General features: G+C 37.0%; 1 protein-coding gene and 1 pseudogene across 1 annotated transcript in view; one reads left to right on the top strand and one right to left on the bottom strand.

Annotated features, from left to right (window-relative positions):
- The window catches only part of SLC4A10 (solute carrier family 4 member 10), a 287,806-nt gene that overhangs the window by 49,316 nt on the left and 223,021 nt on the right, over window positions 1-15,469 (bottom strand). The gene's annotated exons all lie outside the window — the stretch shown is intronic.
- LOC113247858 (ribulose-phosphate 3-epimerase-like) lies at window positions 5,559-6,345 on the top strand (annotated as a pseudogene).

Here is a 15,469-nt window from a genome sequence, read left to right as displayed (position 1 = left end):
AAGCCAGTCAGAGTACAACAAATACCTACCTCATTATTCCACTTATGAAGTATCTAAAGTAGTGAAAAATAGAAACAGAAAGTAGAATTGTGGGTTTTGGGGAGGGAGGGGGAAATGGGGAGTTGTTCAATGGATACAGAGTTTTAATCATGCAATATGGAAAATTTCTAGAGATCTACTGCAACATCTGCTGTACTATAGACTTAAAATTTTAATAAGGAGTCCACAGGATAGAATTATTGAATTATTGGAAAGCTTGAAGACATTCAAGCACAGAAGGCAAGAGAAAAAGAAGGCAGTCAGCAATTCCAGAAAAGATAAAGGTTTTACAAGAAAAGCATATTCCAAAGAGAAAGAAACTAAAATATGGAATGATTTTGAGCAGCTCATGAAATGTGAAAGGAGAATTCATTTGACCCTGATGTTAAGAACATTGCTATTTTTTATTCTTCACTATATATCTGGGTTATTTTATTTGTGGTTGTCATAGGACTTACCACATACATCCACCTATTGGGCTCTACTAATTGCTGGCTGATTGCTCTATTGTTTTTGACAATAACCTGGGGGCATAAATTGTTCTGGTGATCTGATTCAATTAAATTCTAGCTCCTCTGCAGTTGAGGTCATTGAAATTTTGTTGACTCTGGTTTTCTCTGGTACACCAGGTGGCCTATTGTTTAGCTTGTATCTCTCATACAGCTACCTACCGCCTCTTAATTGCTTTCCACCAAAACTTCCATTATTTTTGAGAGTATGTTTAGGCTGTACTTCAAATAAAACCAGTCCCTTTGGAGAGAATTTTGGGGTTCTCCCTGGGCAAAATCTCTAAGGTTTGGCTCCAGAGCTAGGGGTAGGGAAAATGGCATGCTTTTTTTCTGAGCTATTCCCTTGCTTGAGGAGCAAGGAGTTGGGCAGTGTAGGGTCTATGCCTAAGGTATAGACCTCCACCCTACGGGCAGGTTTGGGTGAATGAAGGGAGTCCCAAACTCTTGGATGCACTGACTCAGTATTTAACTTTCATCACACATGCAGGGGGTGGGGGTGGAATAATAAATGCTGGCAATCTACTCTTCCTGAGAAGGTATCATTGTCCTCACCTGGAGGATAGGAGGAGAAGGAGCCCCGTGATCTTGGCTATACTTGGCTAGAATGAAGCTTCTGTCATACTGAGCTGGGATGGGCTTAAGGAAGAAGCAGGTTATGGCTCAAATGCTGCAGACTTGTTGCTCTTACCAAGATTTGGTAGATTTTCTTTAATCAGTGTTTATTTGCTGTATGCTCTTAAGACAACTTCCACAGACTTTCCATTATTGCTTTTTTAAAAAAGATTATTTATTTGAGAGAGAGAGCACAAGCATGGGCAGGGAAAGGGGCAGAGGGAGAGGGAGAAAGAATCCCAAGCAGACTCCCTGCTGAGAGTGAAGCCTCATGCGGGGCTCAATCCCAGGACCCTGACATCATGACCTGAGTCAAAACCAATAGTTGGTCACCCAGGTGCCCCTCCATTATTGCTTTTTAAAATGGTTTTCACCAGTGTAATTGTTTCACCACAGAGAGGGTGGTTGAGCTCCCTATGCCACCATTCTGGAAGTATCTATTCATAACATTGTTTTTTTAATGGCATAGGAGTCATGATACGAGAGCCAAGTAATTATTGCACTTTACTTAGCTCTAGAATGAACAATATATGGAAACAACCAAAATGTCCATCGATAGATGAATGGATAAAGGTGTGGTACATATATACAATGGAATATTAGTCATGAAGAAGAATGAGATCTTGCCATTTGCAACAACATGGATGGAGTTAAGGATATAATGCTGTAGAGAACAAAATGGAGTCTCTCTTGACAAGCAGAAGCCTGTGTCAAGCAACGATGCAAGCAGTGAAGGTACTGCAGTTAGGAGATCTCGCTGGGACCAATGTCAGCTGACACCCCAGAACTGATAACAAGCAGAACCAGAGGAGCTCTGCAGAGACCCAAAACTGATGAAATCCCTTTAAAAAGGGAAGGATTTTGGCAGAAAACTGTCAAGACTCTTCAGACCTGACCCCTCTATGTCTGACCACTTAAAAAAGGCAACTGCCATTGAAGGCTCTGCCTGATTGATCTCCAAACAGAACCAAGATCCTTCCCTGCCTGAACCGCTGAAAGCTGACCCGTATCAGACCGAGGCCTTATCTCAACTGCACACCCACAGACTGACTTCGCGTTTGGTTCGTTAGCTTCCTGCACCCCTCTGTTATCTGGCTTGTTGTGTGGCTTCTCTTCTGTCCTGCTCTGTGTGCTGTGTAAGAAGCCAAGTTTAATCACACTGTGAATTGTCCTTGAGTTTGGAATCCTGAACCTTCTTTATAATTGTGATTTAACTTTGCTTTATGATTGGGTAAAGCCGACACTGTGAGAAGACAACTTATGTGTGTACCTTCAGGGTGTGCTCATGACAAATGCTAAGTCAGAAAGAGAAAGACAAATAGCACATGATTTCAATCATATGTTACAATTTAAGAAATGAAACAAACAGAAAAAAGAGACAAACAAAAAAAAAACAAAACCCAGACTCTTGAATAAAGACAACAAATGTGGTTGCCAGAGGGGAGGTGGGTAGGGGATAGGTGAAATAGATGATGAGGGTTAAGAGTACACTTATCATGAAGAACACTGAGAACTGTAGAATTGTTGAATCATTATATTGTACACCTGAAACTAATATAACACTGTATGTTAATTATACTTCAATTAAAAAGTAAAAATGGAAATACATTCAATCCAGTAATTCCACTAGTGGGTATTTACCCAAAGAAAATGAAAACACTAAATTGAAAAGATACATGCACCTCAGTGTTTCTTGCGGCATTATTTACAATACCCAAGATATGGAAGCAACTTACGTGTCCAAGAAGATATGATACACACACACACACACACACACACACACACATACACAATGAAATATTACTCGGGCATAAAAAAGAATGAGATCTTGCCATTTGCAACAACATGGATGCACACAGAGGGTATTATGCTAAGTGAAATAAGTTAGAGAAAAACAAATACCATATAATGTCAGTTATATGTGGAATCGAAAAAACAAAACAAATGAATAAGCAAACAAGTAAATAAGAAGCAGGAGCAGACCCGTAAATACAGAGAACAAACTGATGGCTGCCAGAGGGGAAAAGGTTGGGAGTTGAGCTAAATAGGTGAAGGGGAGTGGGAGATTCAGGCTTCCAGTTATGGAATGAATAGGTCCTGGCAATAAAAGGCACAGTACAGGGAATATAGTCAATGGTATTATAGTAGCATTGTATGGTGACAGAGGGTAGCTAAACTAGTGGTGAGCATAACACACACAGATGCTGAATCACTGTGTTGCACACCTGAATCCAACATAACATTCTATGTCAACTATACATCAATCAATCAATCAATCAATAAAAATGCATTTGTGAAATGTACTATAAAGAATTCTAGGCTGCTAAGAAGATAAATAAAAGGAGAATCATACCTTGAATCTGGGTGTTTAAAGAAAACTTTAAGGAAGTGATGTTTGAGCTGAGATCTACTAAAAAATGAACAAAATTAAATAAGAAATGGTATGGGCAGGGTGGTGGGGGTGGTGGACTAGAAAGAGCAAATAGCAGGTGGGAAGACCTGAGTCAAGGAGCAGACAGACATGCATAGAAAGCTTGGTGTGGCTGATGAATAAGGGGAGAGGGGAAAGAGATGGGACCAGGGCTAAGAGATAAGTAAGGCCCAGATGGTGTAGACTGAGCACTGAGGGCCCTTGTAAGTATTATGAATGTTAAAATGAGAACATTGGGAAGCTTTTGGAGGTTTTTGAAAGATTTCTTATTCCATTATTGCTGTGGTTTTTGTAATTAACGTTGGTTATGCAGTCCTCATAGAAAGTCCATATCATTAGTTGAAAAGATCAGATCTAGGCATATCTAGAATCACTGTAGCTCAAGCTCCCACAAAATGGCATTAAATGAAAGTACTTAGATCACTGAGAGGTCTTGCAAGAAGAGTCCATGGACATAGTAGAGAACTGTGATAGGAAAATCACTGCATTTAGCACCCACCAAAGGGACGTGTGGGGGGCAGATCAGGTGATTCCTGAAGTCCTGGAGCCACCGCAGATATCTATGTTACCATGCATACAAGAGCTGCATGTTACTACAGGACGTCATTTCTTATTCCCAGGAACGAATTTTAACATGAATGACCTTTCCATACTTCATGAAGATACTCAGACACCGGTCTAGGGACTAAAAATTAATAGTAGAGCTTTCGGTAGCATGTCTATAGTCTGAAATAAGATCACTACTTATTTTTTTAAAGTAGAACCTAAAGTACTGGAGGGGAGGTGGGCGGGGGATGGGTTAAATGGGTGACAGGCATTGAGGAGGGCGCTTGTGTGACGAGTGCTGGGTGTTGTAGGGAAGTGACGAATCACTAACTTCGATACCTGAAAGTAATATTACACTGTATGTTAACTAACTAGAATTTAAATAAAAGCCTGGAGAGAAAAAAAGTCGAACCTAAAGTATTCACATTGATCTTGGATCCTCCAAATGAAGGTTTAGAGATTGTACCTTTGGGAGCCTCCAAAATATCCAATTGTGTCTACAATGGCTTGTTCAGAATCTCTGGTTCCAATTTCACAGTTGTGCCAGGATTAGATGAAAAAACAATAGTGAAAAAGCAAGGATTATAGGCCTTCAAATATCTTGCTACTGTTCTGCTCATACATATATGAACCTGCCAAACTCCACGTATAAATCAGTTTAGTAGTAAGGGGGAGGGTGTTCCCATGATGGGAAATGCCCCAAGTTGAACATTCTGTTACTCTGCATCAGAAAAAAAAAGCCCAACACCATAGGAGTTTGATGGGAAAATATTTTCATACTCTGAACGTTTGTTAAAAGTAAATTTATTGATGATAAAAGGAAAACTATAATGCGAAATAGGAAAAATATGCCAAATTTCTTGTACGAGTAACAAAATAAGAGAGAATTAGCATTATGGTAGATGTATCCATTAAAAGGGAAAATATATATGTGTATGTATGCACACACACATACACAGAATTTCATTTGAAAGGAAGAATTTTATTTAAAAGGAAGTTGGGAACAAAAACATTTACTAGCGCTTTGATCCCATTTAAATTACTAACAAAGGGCACATCAATGGAGATTTGAGGTTATTAATTTGCATATTTTAGTGAAATCACTAAACAAGCCAGCTCTTCTGTTATCTTACCACATCTAAGTAACAAAAACAAATCACTAGTTCTGACTCATTTGAGTAACAGACAAGTAAACTTAAGACATAACTGATTCTAAAATAAATCCTTCAAAGTTGTAACTCATGGCTTTACTTTGATTTACACTGGGAAAATTAATCATTATTTCAAAAGAAAAAGTAGTCACTGCTTAACAATTAAAGTACCAACACGTTAAAAAAAAAAAAAAAAAAGGGCAAATTGTGATGATGCCTTCATCTTGCCAGGGGACTCATGGAATAACTTGGTTCTTGGGAACCAGTACCATGGTGTCCAGCTGTAAGACTGGCTTGTCCATCCTTAACAGCAACCTGGCCAAATTTGGGTACTGAGAGCCTCCAGATATTGACCTCCAGGCCAATTATCTGCACCTAGATGTAAAAGATGAGCATTTTCTTCACATCGCCTTTGGTCACCCTGTGGTAGAGTTTCTAAAAGGAGCTAGGCCAGGATCCTTTCCTCGGCATGTAGAGGATAATGCCCAGACTGGAACATTGGCATGAAGCCAATGGTTGCACTAGGAGCCAATCAACCTACCTCTCATGTTGAGGATACTAAGAACCCTGGGGCTTTGATTAAAGAGACTTGGGAGAATGAGATGAAGGTTAGACTTACCATCAACCTGGGAACTACAGTGGGATATTTAGCACCATGGGCTAATCAGATAGATACAATCTCTGTTATGCCCGTGGAACCTAAATTTGGAAGGCAGAAATGTATGGGAGATACGATGTCAAGGGTTCATCAGTGGAGGACCCAGTGTCCATCTTTAGACATAGAGATCAGTGTTGAAGTGGGTACTACATGATCCATGACCATGCAGACACAGGTGCTAACATGACAGTGTCTGGCAGTGTTATTATGAGGAGTGAACATCCCAGGTCTGTGATCGACCTGCTAAGATATATTGGCTCAGAAGTTGCTCAGAAACATTCTCTTCAACAGCAAATTCTCAAGGAGCCCAATGTTTCTGCTCATGAAATTTCCCTCTTACTGGAAAACAGGAATGGTGACCACCAAATCATATTGTATGAGGCAGTGTTGCTTTCCTGAGCAACTATTTATTCCAATGCCTAAGATCTATTGTGCAAAATGCTCTAGGGGGTGAGAAAATAGTGTTTATACCTACCTTTTTAAAGATGGACTTTAAAGATTAGTGTGATAAAATACAGTTTTTACTGGGAGATTTGAGTTTTAAAAAGAATAAAAAAGAGCTATATTAAGATTATAAACAGAAATGCAATGGATCTCTCCATACTGCATAAAGAAGCCATATTAGCTATTATGAAAAAATAATTTTCTGCATTTCTGAAAGAATTTTCTGTTGTTTACCACCTGTTTTCCAAAAATGAAGGAAGTCCTTATGTTTTTCCTATTTCATGTCACTTGTGATTTGTGGATAGGATTGACAATATGAGTAGAATGGAACTTATGAAAAACTAAGCTTGAATCTGGCTGGATAGTATACCATAGTCTTCTTGCATATAAAACATCTATTTTTCCCTTTTTACTCAATACTTAACACATAAAATGTATGAAGCCCACGGGTTTTCAGGTGGTCTATTCTAAATCATAAGCATTGGTTTTATCAGGGTGATTTGTCAGCTTTGTTGAAAGGACAGATTTTTCAGTATTTTTTCTTCCCTTTTTCTTAATGCCACCTACCATTCTTAAGGACATTAAATAATGTTGTTGCCTGAGTTCTGAATAGAAAGAAATTTAAAGCCTCCATTTGGAAATATTGAGCTGAATCTTGACTCATCCCTTTCAACCTATTTGACTTCAGAAAATCACACAACCTCTGTGAGTTTCTATTAACTCATTATGCATCAAATGTAATTATAACAATTGTGCGGGGTTGTGTTGAGGCTTGGAAGAGGTATCATAATATATATATATGTCAAGTTTCCAGTACTAGTCCTAGAATTTAGTACTCAATACAAAGTAGCTATCATTATATAAGCTTGCTAGGTGGGTTATAAAGTACTTTGGTGTAATATTAAACCTACAAATCACACCTAGGACTACTAGGACAGGTATCTTTGTCCTCTTTAGAAATGAGAAACTATACTTCAGCGGCAGGCTGGTACCAAGAAAGGGATCTAATAGGTCACAGATTTCCGGTCTATACTTGTATCTTTTACAAATGGAGCCCTTGGGGGAGGTAGGGTGGACAAAGGAAGCTTCTTTTACTTACCATTGTCTTATTTCCAGCCTAACTTTATTCTGTAGCAGACCCAGATGGCTGAGAATATTCTGGAACTATGGCTACTGGCCCTAAGGATATCTACTTTATTATTCCAAGAAAGACCAGGTAGGTTAGGCAATGACAAGGTACGGCAGTAATCCACAAACTAAAATACTTATAACTATGCTCAAAGTTATACTTAGAAAACCAAATATGGACCAACAACTTTATTCTTCTAAAAATTCTTGTTATGTAAGTATGGTAAGAAATTTTGTAAAAAGGACAGGTATCTGCGGTCTTTTTCTCTGTATAAAATATTAGAATTTGAAAAAAAAAAAAAAGTAAAATCCCTAGCTTTAGACTGGCATATATTCCCTAAAGACTCCTTCTTAGAATCATAAAGAAGTATTTAAACTGCTACAGAGATTAATTATATTTGCCTAGGTTATATGTATGCTATGATTCAGGTTTCATCCGAACATACAGAAGAACTGCCTCAAATCCTTACCGAGCCTTATCACAAATTTCAAAGAATAACATAAATGACTATTGCATAGTAGTGCTGTCAAAAAGAAAACAATTACTATTCATGGGGAGCAATAGTCTCTTTCTTGTTAGAGCAGATTAGTAATACATGGTCTGAATCTGTTATATCATGTGGCTAACATTCTACTTTTTAGGTAGCTAACAATTAGAATTCTCTAAGTTGGCCATTTTGCTAATTTACCTCAGGAGAACAAAAAGGGCCCCACACCCTAGTTTGATAGGAAATGATCTGAATATTCTGAAAATTTGGTGAAAGTAAATTTGTATATGGCAAAAGGAAACTAAAATGTAAACTAAAGAATCATGGTAAGTTTCTTGCTGAAGTAAGGTAACAAGGGAGAAAGGTAACACTACAACAGGTGAACGAATGTATCTATGTATAAAAGTGTGTGTATATACATACACGTGTGTACTTTCTTTAGCTACTGTATACTATGCATGTAGTTATGATATACATACAGCTACCACTGCATGACAGGAGGCATTTTGTTTCGTAGTTTCAGTTTGATTTCTACACTCTATAGATGGAGGAAACTGAGGGGTAACTTATTCAACGCCATACTGATTAGCTTTGAATCCAGGTCTGCTTGACCCTGAAACCTCTGCTCTTTTAGCTACAAAATGCTTCCTCCAGTTATAACTTTGTGCCATTTCCATCAGCACAGCCAGAAGAGTGAGAAGACTCCAGAAGAAATCAAATAATCTACATTACACTGTATAATCATCTCCTTTTCCCCTTTTCAGACACTCCTCCTTTAAGATATCCCCTTTCCCCCAAACACCCTGCAGCTCTGCCCTCATATCCTGATAGCTCTACTACCACCACCTCCTTTGGCCCAACTGTCCAGAGTCCTATTTCTCATGGCCTCATCTAAACGTGGCCATGGACTGATATCACATCTCCATTCACTTTGCTTGCTATGTGCACCATTCCCTCAGCGTCAAGGTCTCTGTTTTCCAAAGTGATTGTATTGTGTTAGTGAAGACAATGACAAAATGTGTTACTCCATTCTTGGGAGGATATTTAAATTTAAACAGTGAAATAACTACATACTTAGAAAGTACTAAAATTTGTTCTGAAAGTCCTAAGCAATTTGGTATAAAAATAACAAGCTCATAGGAGAGACTTGTTTTTGCAGTCAGGTCTCTGAGTGGACCTTAGCCACGTATGCCTCCTTGTCAGGCCTATCTCTAGTTAATAATATTGCTCATCCACAGATCAATTCCAAAAAGGAAAAATATATTTATCAACCTAAAAGACATGTTACACATCATAGATATCACCTATCGCCTATCAAATCATTGTTCTTTCCTGAGTCTGTGCCTCCGATGTTTGAAATCTCAGCAGTTAGTTCTCAGAGGCTGTATACTTGTGCAGGAAGTTTAATAAAGTATCTGTACCAACCCTCGGTAGCTCAGAGAAGGCTCTGGATATTTAGATTTTATGTTCTTAACTGTCAAAAGCAGATATTCTAAATAAATCAATCAAGATAGAATGAGAAAAACCCGACTTTTTTGTTCTTCACCTGTACTGGTGAACTTAGTCCAAATAACTCTAATCCAAAACTACCAAAGGAAAGAAAGAAGAAAGAAAAGAAAACTAGAGACAGCAATGTGAAGAGATGGAATATGAGTTTGGAATAAGCTCCATTGTTAATTTTGTCCAAAATAATTTTTAGTAACTCTGGTCATAAGATGGAAGTATTAATGAAAAATAAATTCTTTAGGTGCATAAGATAGCCTGGTGCCTAGGACACTGGACTTCAGACTCTCCAGCCAGAATTCCTGTACCATTCACATCCAAGCACTTTGCTGAGCAACCTTGGACAAGTTACTTAACCTCTTTAGATTTCAGTTTTCTTAAAGTGAGGATAATGAGAGCAATCAACCACATGAGGGTATTATGAGGGTAAAATGAGTTAATATAGATAAAAGCACCTATAACAGGGTCTGGCATAAGTAAATACTAATTAGATATTAGGTATCATCACTGTTGTTATTGTTACACGATTATCGCTACCACCAGCAGACTGGGAAGTTCAACAATCCAAAGGCAAAAAAATGGGCAGTATCTGCACTTGTTTACAGTTTTAAAAACACCAGTAAAAAATGCCAATAATTTTGACTTGTGGTGTTGGCTTGTTTGGCTTGAAATACACTTCACCAGACACATGCTCTACTTACTTTGCCCAAAGAAAAGCATGTGCTCTATGCCATCTTATTTATATAAATGGCTACAGAGTGATTAGATAAACATTACAATTAAATGCCCTCATCCAGAAGTCTTTGCTTTTGTTTCAAGGCTAATGGGGGTGATCAGTCTTCCTTACATGAGAAGAGCCTGTGGCTGTCTTCTGGAAAACATAACTTGGTAGAACTCCCTTCAGCATTATTACTAATTTTAGTTTCTGGGTTGCAGATGCTCTCCTTTTGTCTTTGTAGTTATTATTAGTACCTTTCTGTGTGTACTGAACAATAATGGTTTATGATTCATTTTTTTGAAGTCTCTTTATTGACTAAATTAGCCCCCAGAGTGCTGTATAGCAAGTTAGGTTTTGATATAAGGCATAAAATCAGAGCTATGATCTATCTGTAGAAGTCAAACACATTTTTATGCCTATTCTTTCTTTTTCCAAAAGTATTTTGAGTTACCAAAATAATAAAATCATACTACAGAATATTTACAGAATAAAAAATTAAAAAGAAATCTCATAGTATTTCTACCAGTTACTATAATATTTTTGGCATATTTCTGTTAGTAGTTCTTACGTATATTTTCAACATATACATAAGCATACAGTGTCTTTAATCTTTTCTTTCTTAAGGTGGGGGGATGAGAAGAGGGAGAGGGAGAGAGAGAATTCCAAGCAGACTCCATGCCCAGCACAAAGCCTAACACAGGGCTTGATTTCACCACCCGGAGATCATGACCTGAGCCGAAATCAAGAGTCAGATGCTTAACTGAACCACCCAGGTGCTCCTTTAATCTTTTCTATATAGTATCATAATGAAAGCATTTTCCATGTGGCTACATTATTCTTCATAACTATAATTGTTACTGCATGAGACATGGTTTACTTACTCATTCTTTATTATTAAACATTTAATTTTGTAATAGATGACTATTTAAATAACACAGTGGTAAATCTTTTATGAATATATTTATTTCCATATTTTGGAATTTATTCTTAGAAGAGATTGTCTAAGTATTTATACTTATCTCTCTAGGAAATTATCTAAACTTATAGCTATATCATGAAGAAAAGAAATTTTCAAAAATATGCAAAATAACTCTATAATATAAACACTATCACTGCTAGCTGATACTGAAAACATAAATACTCCATTAAATTCTTAAATTTGTTCTCATCTGAATTTCATTTCCATTCAAACAGCCATATCCTCTCCTCGGCCTCTAGATACATAACTTTGGAAGCATTTCTCACTCTCATGCAGGATGGCATATTCTGCAGCTTTATATGTTAGCACTTACATCAACTATAACTAAGCACTTCTTTGAGTAATGTTTAATGTCTAACTTTTTCAATAGATAATATGCTATGTAAGAGCAGAGACCCCACCTATTCTGTCACTTTTACACCCAAATGTCTAGCACACAGCAAGCAATGTTATTTATTCTTTCATTGATATATAATGGTTTAAAATTATTTGTGCAGAATACTTTGCTAACTGTTATGGGGAAATACATAGAAATATACGACAGTCCTTGCCTTTAAGGAGTTGAAATAATAATAATAATAATAATCCTTTACTATTATTTTTATTTTAATATGTTGTAGGAGAAAGTTCATGGGCTTTAAAACCAGATGGATTTGAGTTCCATTCTCATTTATCATTCGTTGGCCATATGATATTGGACAAACTAGTTAACTTGTTGGAACCTCATATTGATCATCTGTAAAGCAGGTTAATACTTGTTCCACAGGTTATTGTGAGGTTTAAATAAAGTCATATATGCAAAATTTTGTTATAGTTCATATAAATTAGAAAGTACTCCATAACTTTTTGTTAAATGAATGAATAATGCCTTGTCAGTTTTGGGTTTTCTTCCTTTTCCCCCCTGGTTTATTCACTTTCTTCCCCTTATCATTGTCTGAGTCAATAGTAAAGACTTAAACATTTCACACCTAGGCTATTGATCCTTGCTCTACTTCCTATGATCACCTTCTAATCTATTACCACATAATTCTTCTCAGAGCTTTGTCATTATCCCCAATTTTTTACCAGATAAACCTTACTACAATTTTTAAGGATCCTTGCCAATTGGTCCCAGGAGTCCATTCTGTCTACCTCAGTGTCCTCGACTCTAACTATGACCTGCTCAGGTAGAACATACAGAATACAATAAAGAGAGAGAAAAACATAGATATGCTGTATATAATAAACTCAAGTCACAGGTACAGCAGAGATAGCATGACAATTTAGGGTTACTTCTTCTATGAATATTTCCCAACTCCCCAGGTAGTTTCTTACTTTTTTCTCCAGGCCATTATGCATATATCTAGTATAAATACTATGCTGCAATTATTTGAGTAGGCATTGCCTCTAGCTCCCTCCTCATTTATTGATTCAACAAATACTCAGTGTGCAACACATTATACGAAGGGCATCTGTAGGCTCTTCTTGATAATCACTGAGCTCCTTGAGAGTGGAAACCATATCATACTCATTTTCATACTATCAATGCAAACAATACAGAGAACAACGGATACCGAAGGAATGAGTCAGTGAGTGAGTAAGAAAATGTATGAACAAAATGGCAAATCTACTTATTATACCTTAAATATTTTGCTCTATTCTACCCTCGAATTTTGTAGGTTGCTATTTTCCTGAAATGGGAAGTAAATTTGGTTACAGGGAACTGATTTGATGAGCAACACCTGGTCCTAATTAGCTCATCTTATGACTTGCCATAGGATGAATTTCCCATCATAAGACTTATTCTTAGAAAGAAATTATAAAATAATGCATGCACACAATGCCAGTTGAACATTTTGAAATACACAAAGAAAAGAAGGCCTTTTTTCTCATAATCCTATCTTCTGTGCCCCCCTCCCCAAAATATAGGTTTGGCAGGTATACTTCCAGATCTCTTATTTCCTATGTATTTCAAATATATTTCTTATGCATTTTTGAGTTAAGACATTGTCTCCAGAGGCTGCTCTCAGGGGCTTTCCTAAGGCCACAAAATAGGATATTGGTGCAGATTCCTACCCCAATCTTTTAAACCAGGTTATTACCAAGCTTCTTAAAAGTAACAAACTGAGGGCTTCAGAGGGGAGGGGGGTGGAGGAATGGGACAGGCTGGTGATGGGCATTAAGGAGGGCACGTATTGCATGGTGCACTGGGTGTTATATGCAAGTAGTGAATCATGGAACTTTACATCAAAAACTAGGGATGTACTGTATGGTGACTAACATAATATAATAAAAAATTACTATTAAAAAGCAAAAAAAAATAAAAAATAAAAAATAAATTAAAAAAAAGATTAGCATCCAAAATATAAAGAACTTATAAAATTCAACTACTGATAAACAAATAATCCAATTAATAATGGGCAGAAGAGATGAACAGACATTTCTCCAAAGAAGACATACCGATGGCCAACACACATGAAAAAATGTTCAACATCACCTATCATCAGGAAAACGAAAATTGAAACTGCAATGAGATATGTCACACCAGTCAGAATGGCTAAAATTAACAACAGAAGAAACAACAGTTGTTGTTAAATATGGGAAGAAAGAGGAACCCTCTTGCAATGTTGGTGGGAATGCAAATTGTTGCATCTACTCTGGGAAATGGTATGGGAAGGGGGATATGTTAAATAGTTGATGGGGATTAAGGAGAGAATTTGTGAGTGCACTGGGTGATGTGTGGAATTATCAAATCACTATATTTTACACCTGAAACTAATAAAATACTGTATATTAATTTAAAAAAATAACAAGGTGACGTAAGGGTTTCAATGCGATGCAGCAAAACTCACCTCCAGTCAAGATTTTTCTCCCTCCTTGTAAAATGCCTATTTATGGGTAATCAAGATAAGTACTTTTATGTTTCAATAAGTTCTAAAATAAGAATCCATTTTACCTCTACTATTATTCAAATATTTATTTATTTATTTTTAAAGATTTTATTTATTTATTTGACAGAGACAGAAACAGCCAGCGAGAGAGGGAACACAAGCAGGGGGAGTGGGAGAGGAAGAAGCAGGCTCATAGCAAAGGAGCCTGATGTGGGGCTCGATCCCAGAATGCCGGGTTCACGCCCTGAGCCGAAGGCAGATGCTTAACTGCTGTGCCACCCAGGTGCCCCTCAAATATTTATGTTTTTATCCCTCTTTTTATATTTTTTATTTCCTATTAGAAATTAAAAATTGCTTGAAGATAATATAAAAGACCAATAAATACAATACAATAAAAATGTATCCAAACTCTTCTACATTCTAAATATTAATCATAAAAATTACTTTGGCAAACCAGTGGCTTATAATGTAGTACAGTGTCAAAAGCGTTCAACTAGATGTTAGATGTCTTAGGTTTTATTTTTATTTTATAAAGATTTTATTTATTTATTTATTTATTTATTCATTTATTTATTTATTTGAGAGAGAGCTAGAGAGAGAGAGAGCCAGAGTCAGAGAGGGGAAGTGGGGTGGGAGGGAAGAGGGAGAGAGAGAAACAGACTCCCTACTGAGCAGGGAGCCCAATGTGAGGTTCTGATCGATTCCAGGACCCTGGGATCACGACCTGAGCCAAAGGCAAATGCTTAACTGACTGAGCCACCCAGGGGCCCCACATGTCTTAGGTTTTAGCCCTAGTTCTTCCACTTGGGTAAGTCATAAACCCTCTGAGCCTCTGGGGTTTTTTGTGTTTTGCATGTTTCAAGGTTTTTTTTAGCCCTAAACAGAGGTAATATTCATTCAACACTTAATTCATTTATGCAACAAATATTCATTGAATACCTATTTTGTGCCAGGAACTGATTCAGACACTGGAAAAGCAGTGACCAAAACAGACTAAATTCCCTCCCTTTATGAACTGTTCACTCTAGAAGGGGAACAGATAACAAATTTAATTGATTAGTAAAGGTTCCACTACACATAAGCACAAAACTACATGCTGGGGAGGATGCAGATCAATGGAAACTCTCATACATTGGTGGTAAGGATGCAAAATGGTACAACCACATTGGCAGTTTCTTATAAAGTTAAAATAGACACTTTTTAACCCAGCAATCATGTTTCTAGGTATTAGACAATTTGTGGTAGATTTCTACAGTGGAATATTACCCAATAATAAAAAGTAATAAACTGATGCATGCAACAATATGAGTAAATCTCAACAGCATAGTAATAAGTGGGAAAAAAGCAGACACAAAAGCTTCCATACTCTATAATTCTATTTATGTGAAATTCT

This window comes from Ursus arctos, unplaced genomic scaffold (genome assembly GCF_023065955.2).
Source record: "Ursus arctos isolate Adak ecotype North America unplaced genomic scaffold, UrsArc2.0 scaffold_1, whole genome shotgun sequence".
Lineage (NCBI taxonomy): Eukaryota > Metazoa > Chordata > Mammalia > Carnivora > Ursidae > Ursus > Ursus arctos.
The sequence above is the reverse complement of the archived record's forward strand: the minus strand, read 5'-3'. Positions and strand labels throughout refer to the sequence as shown.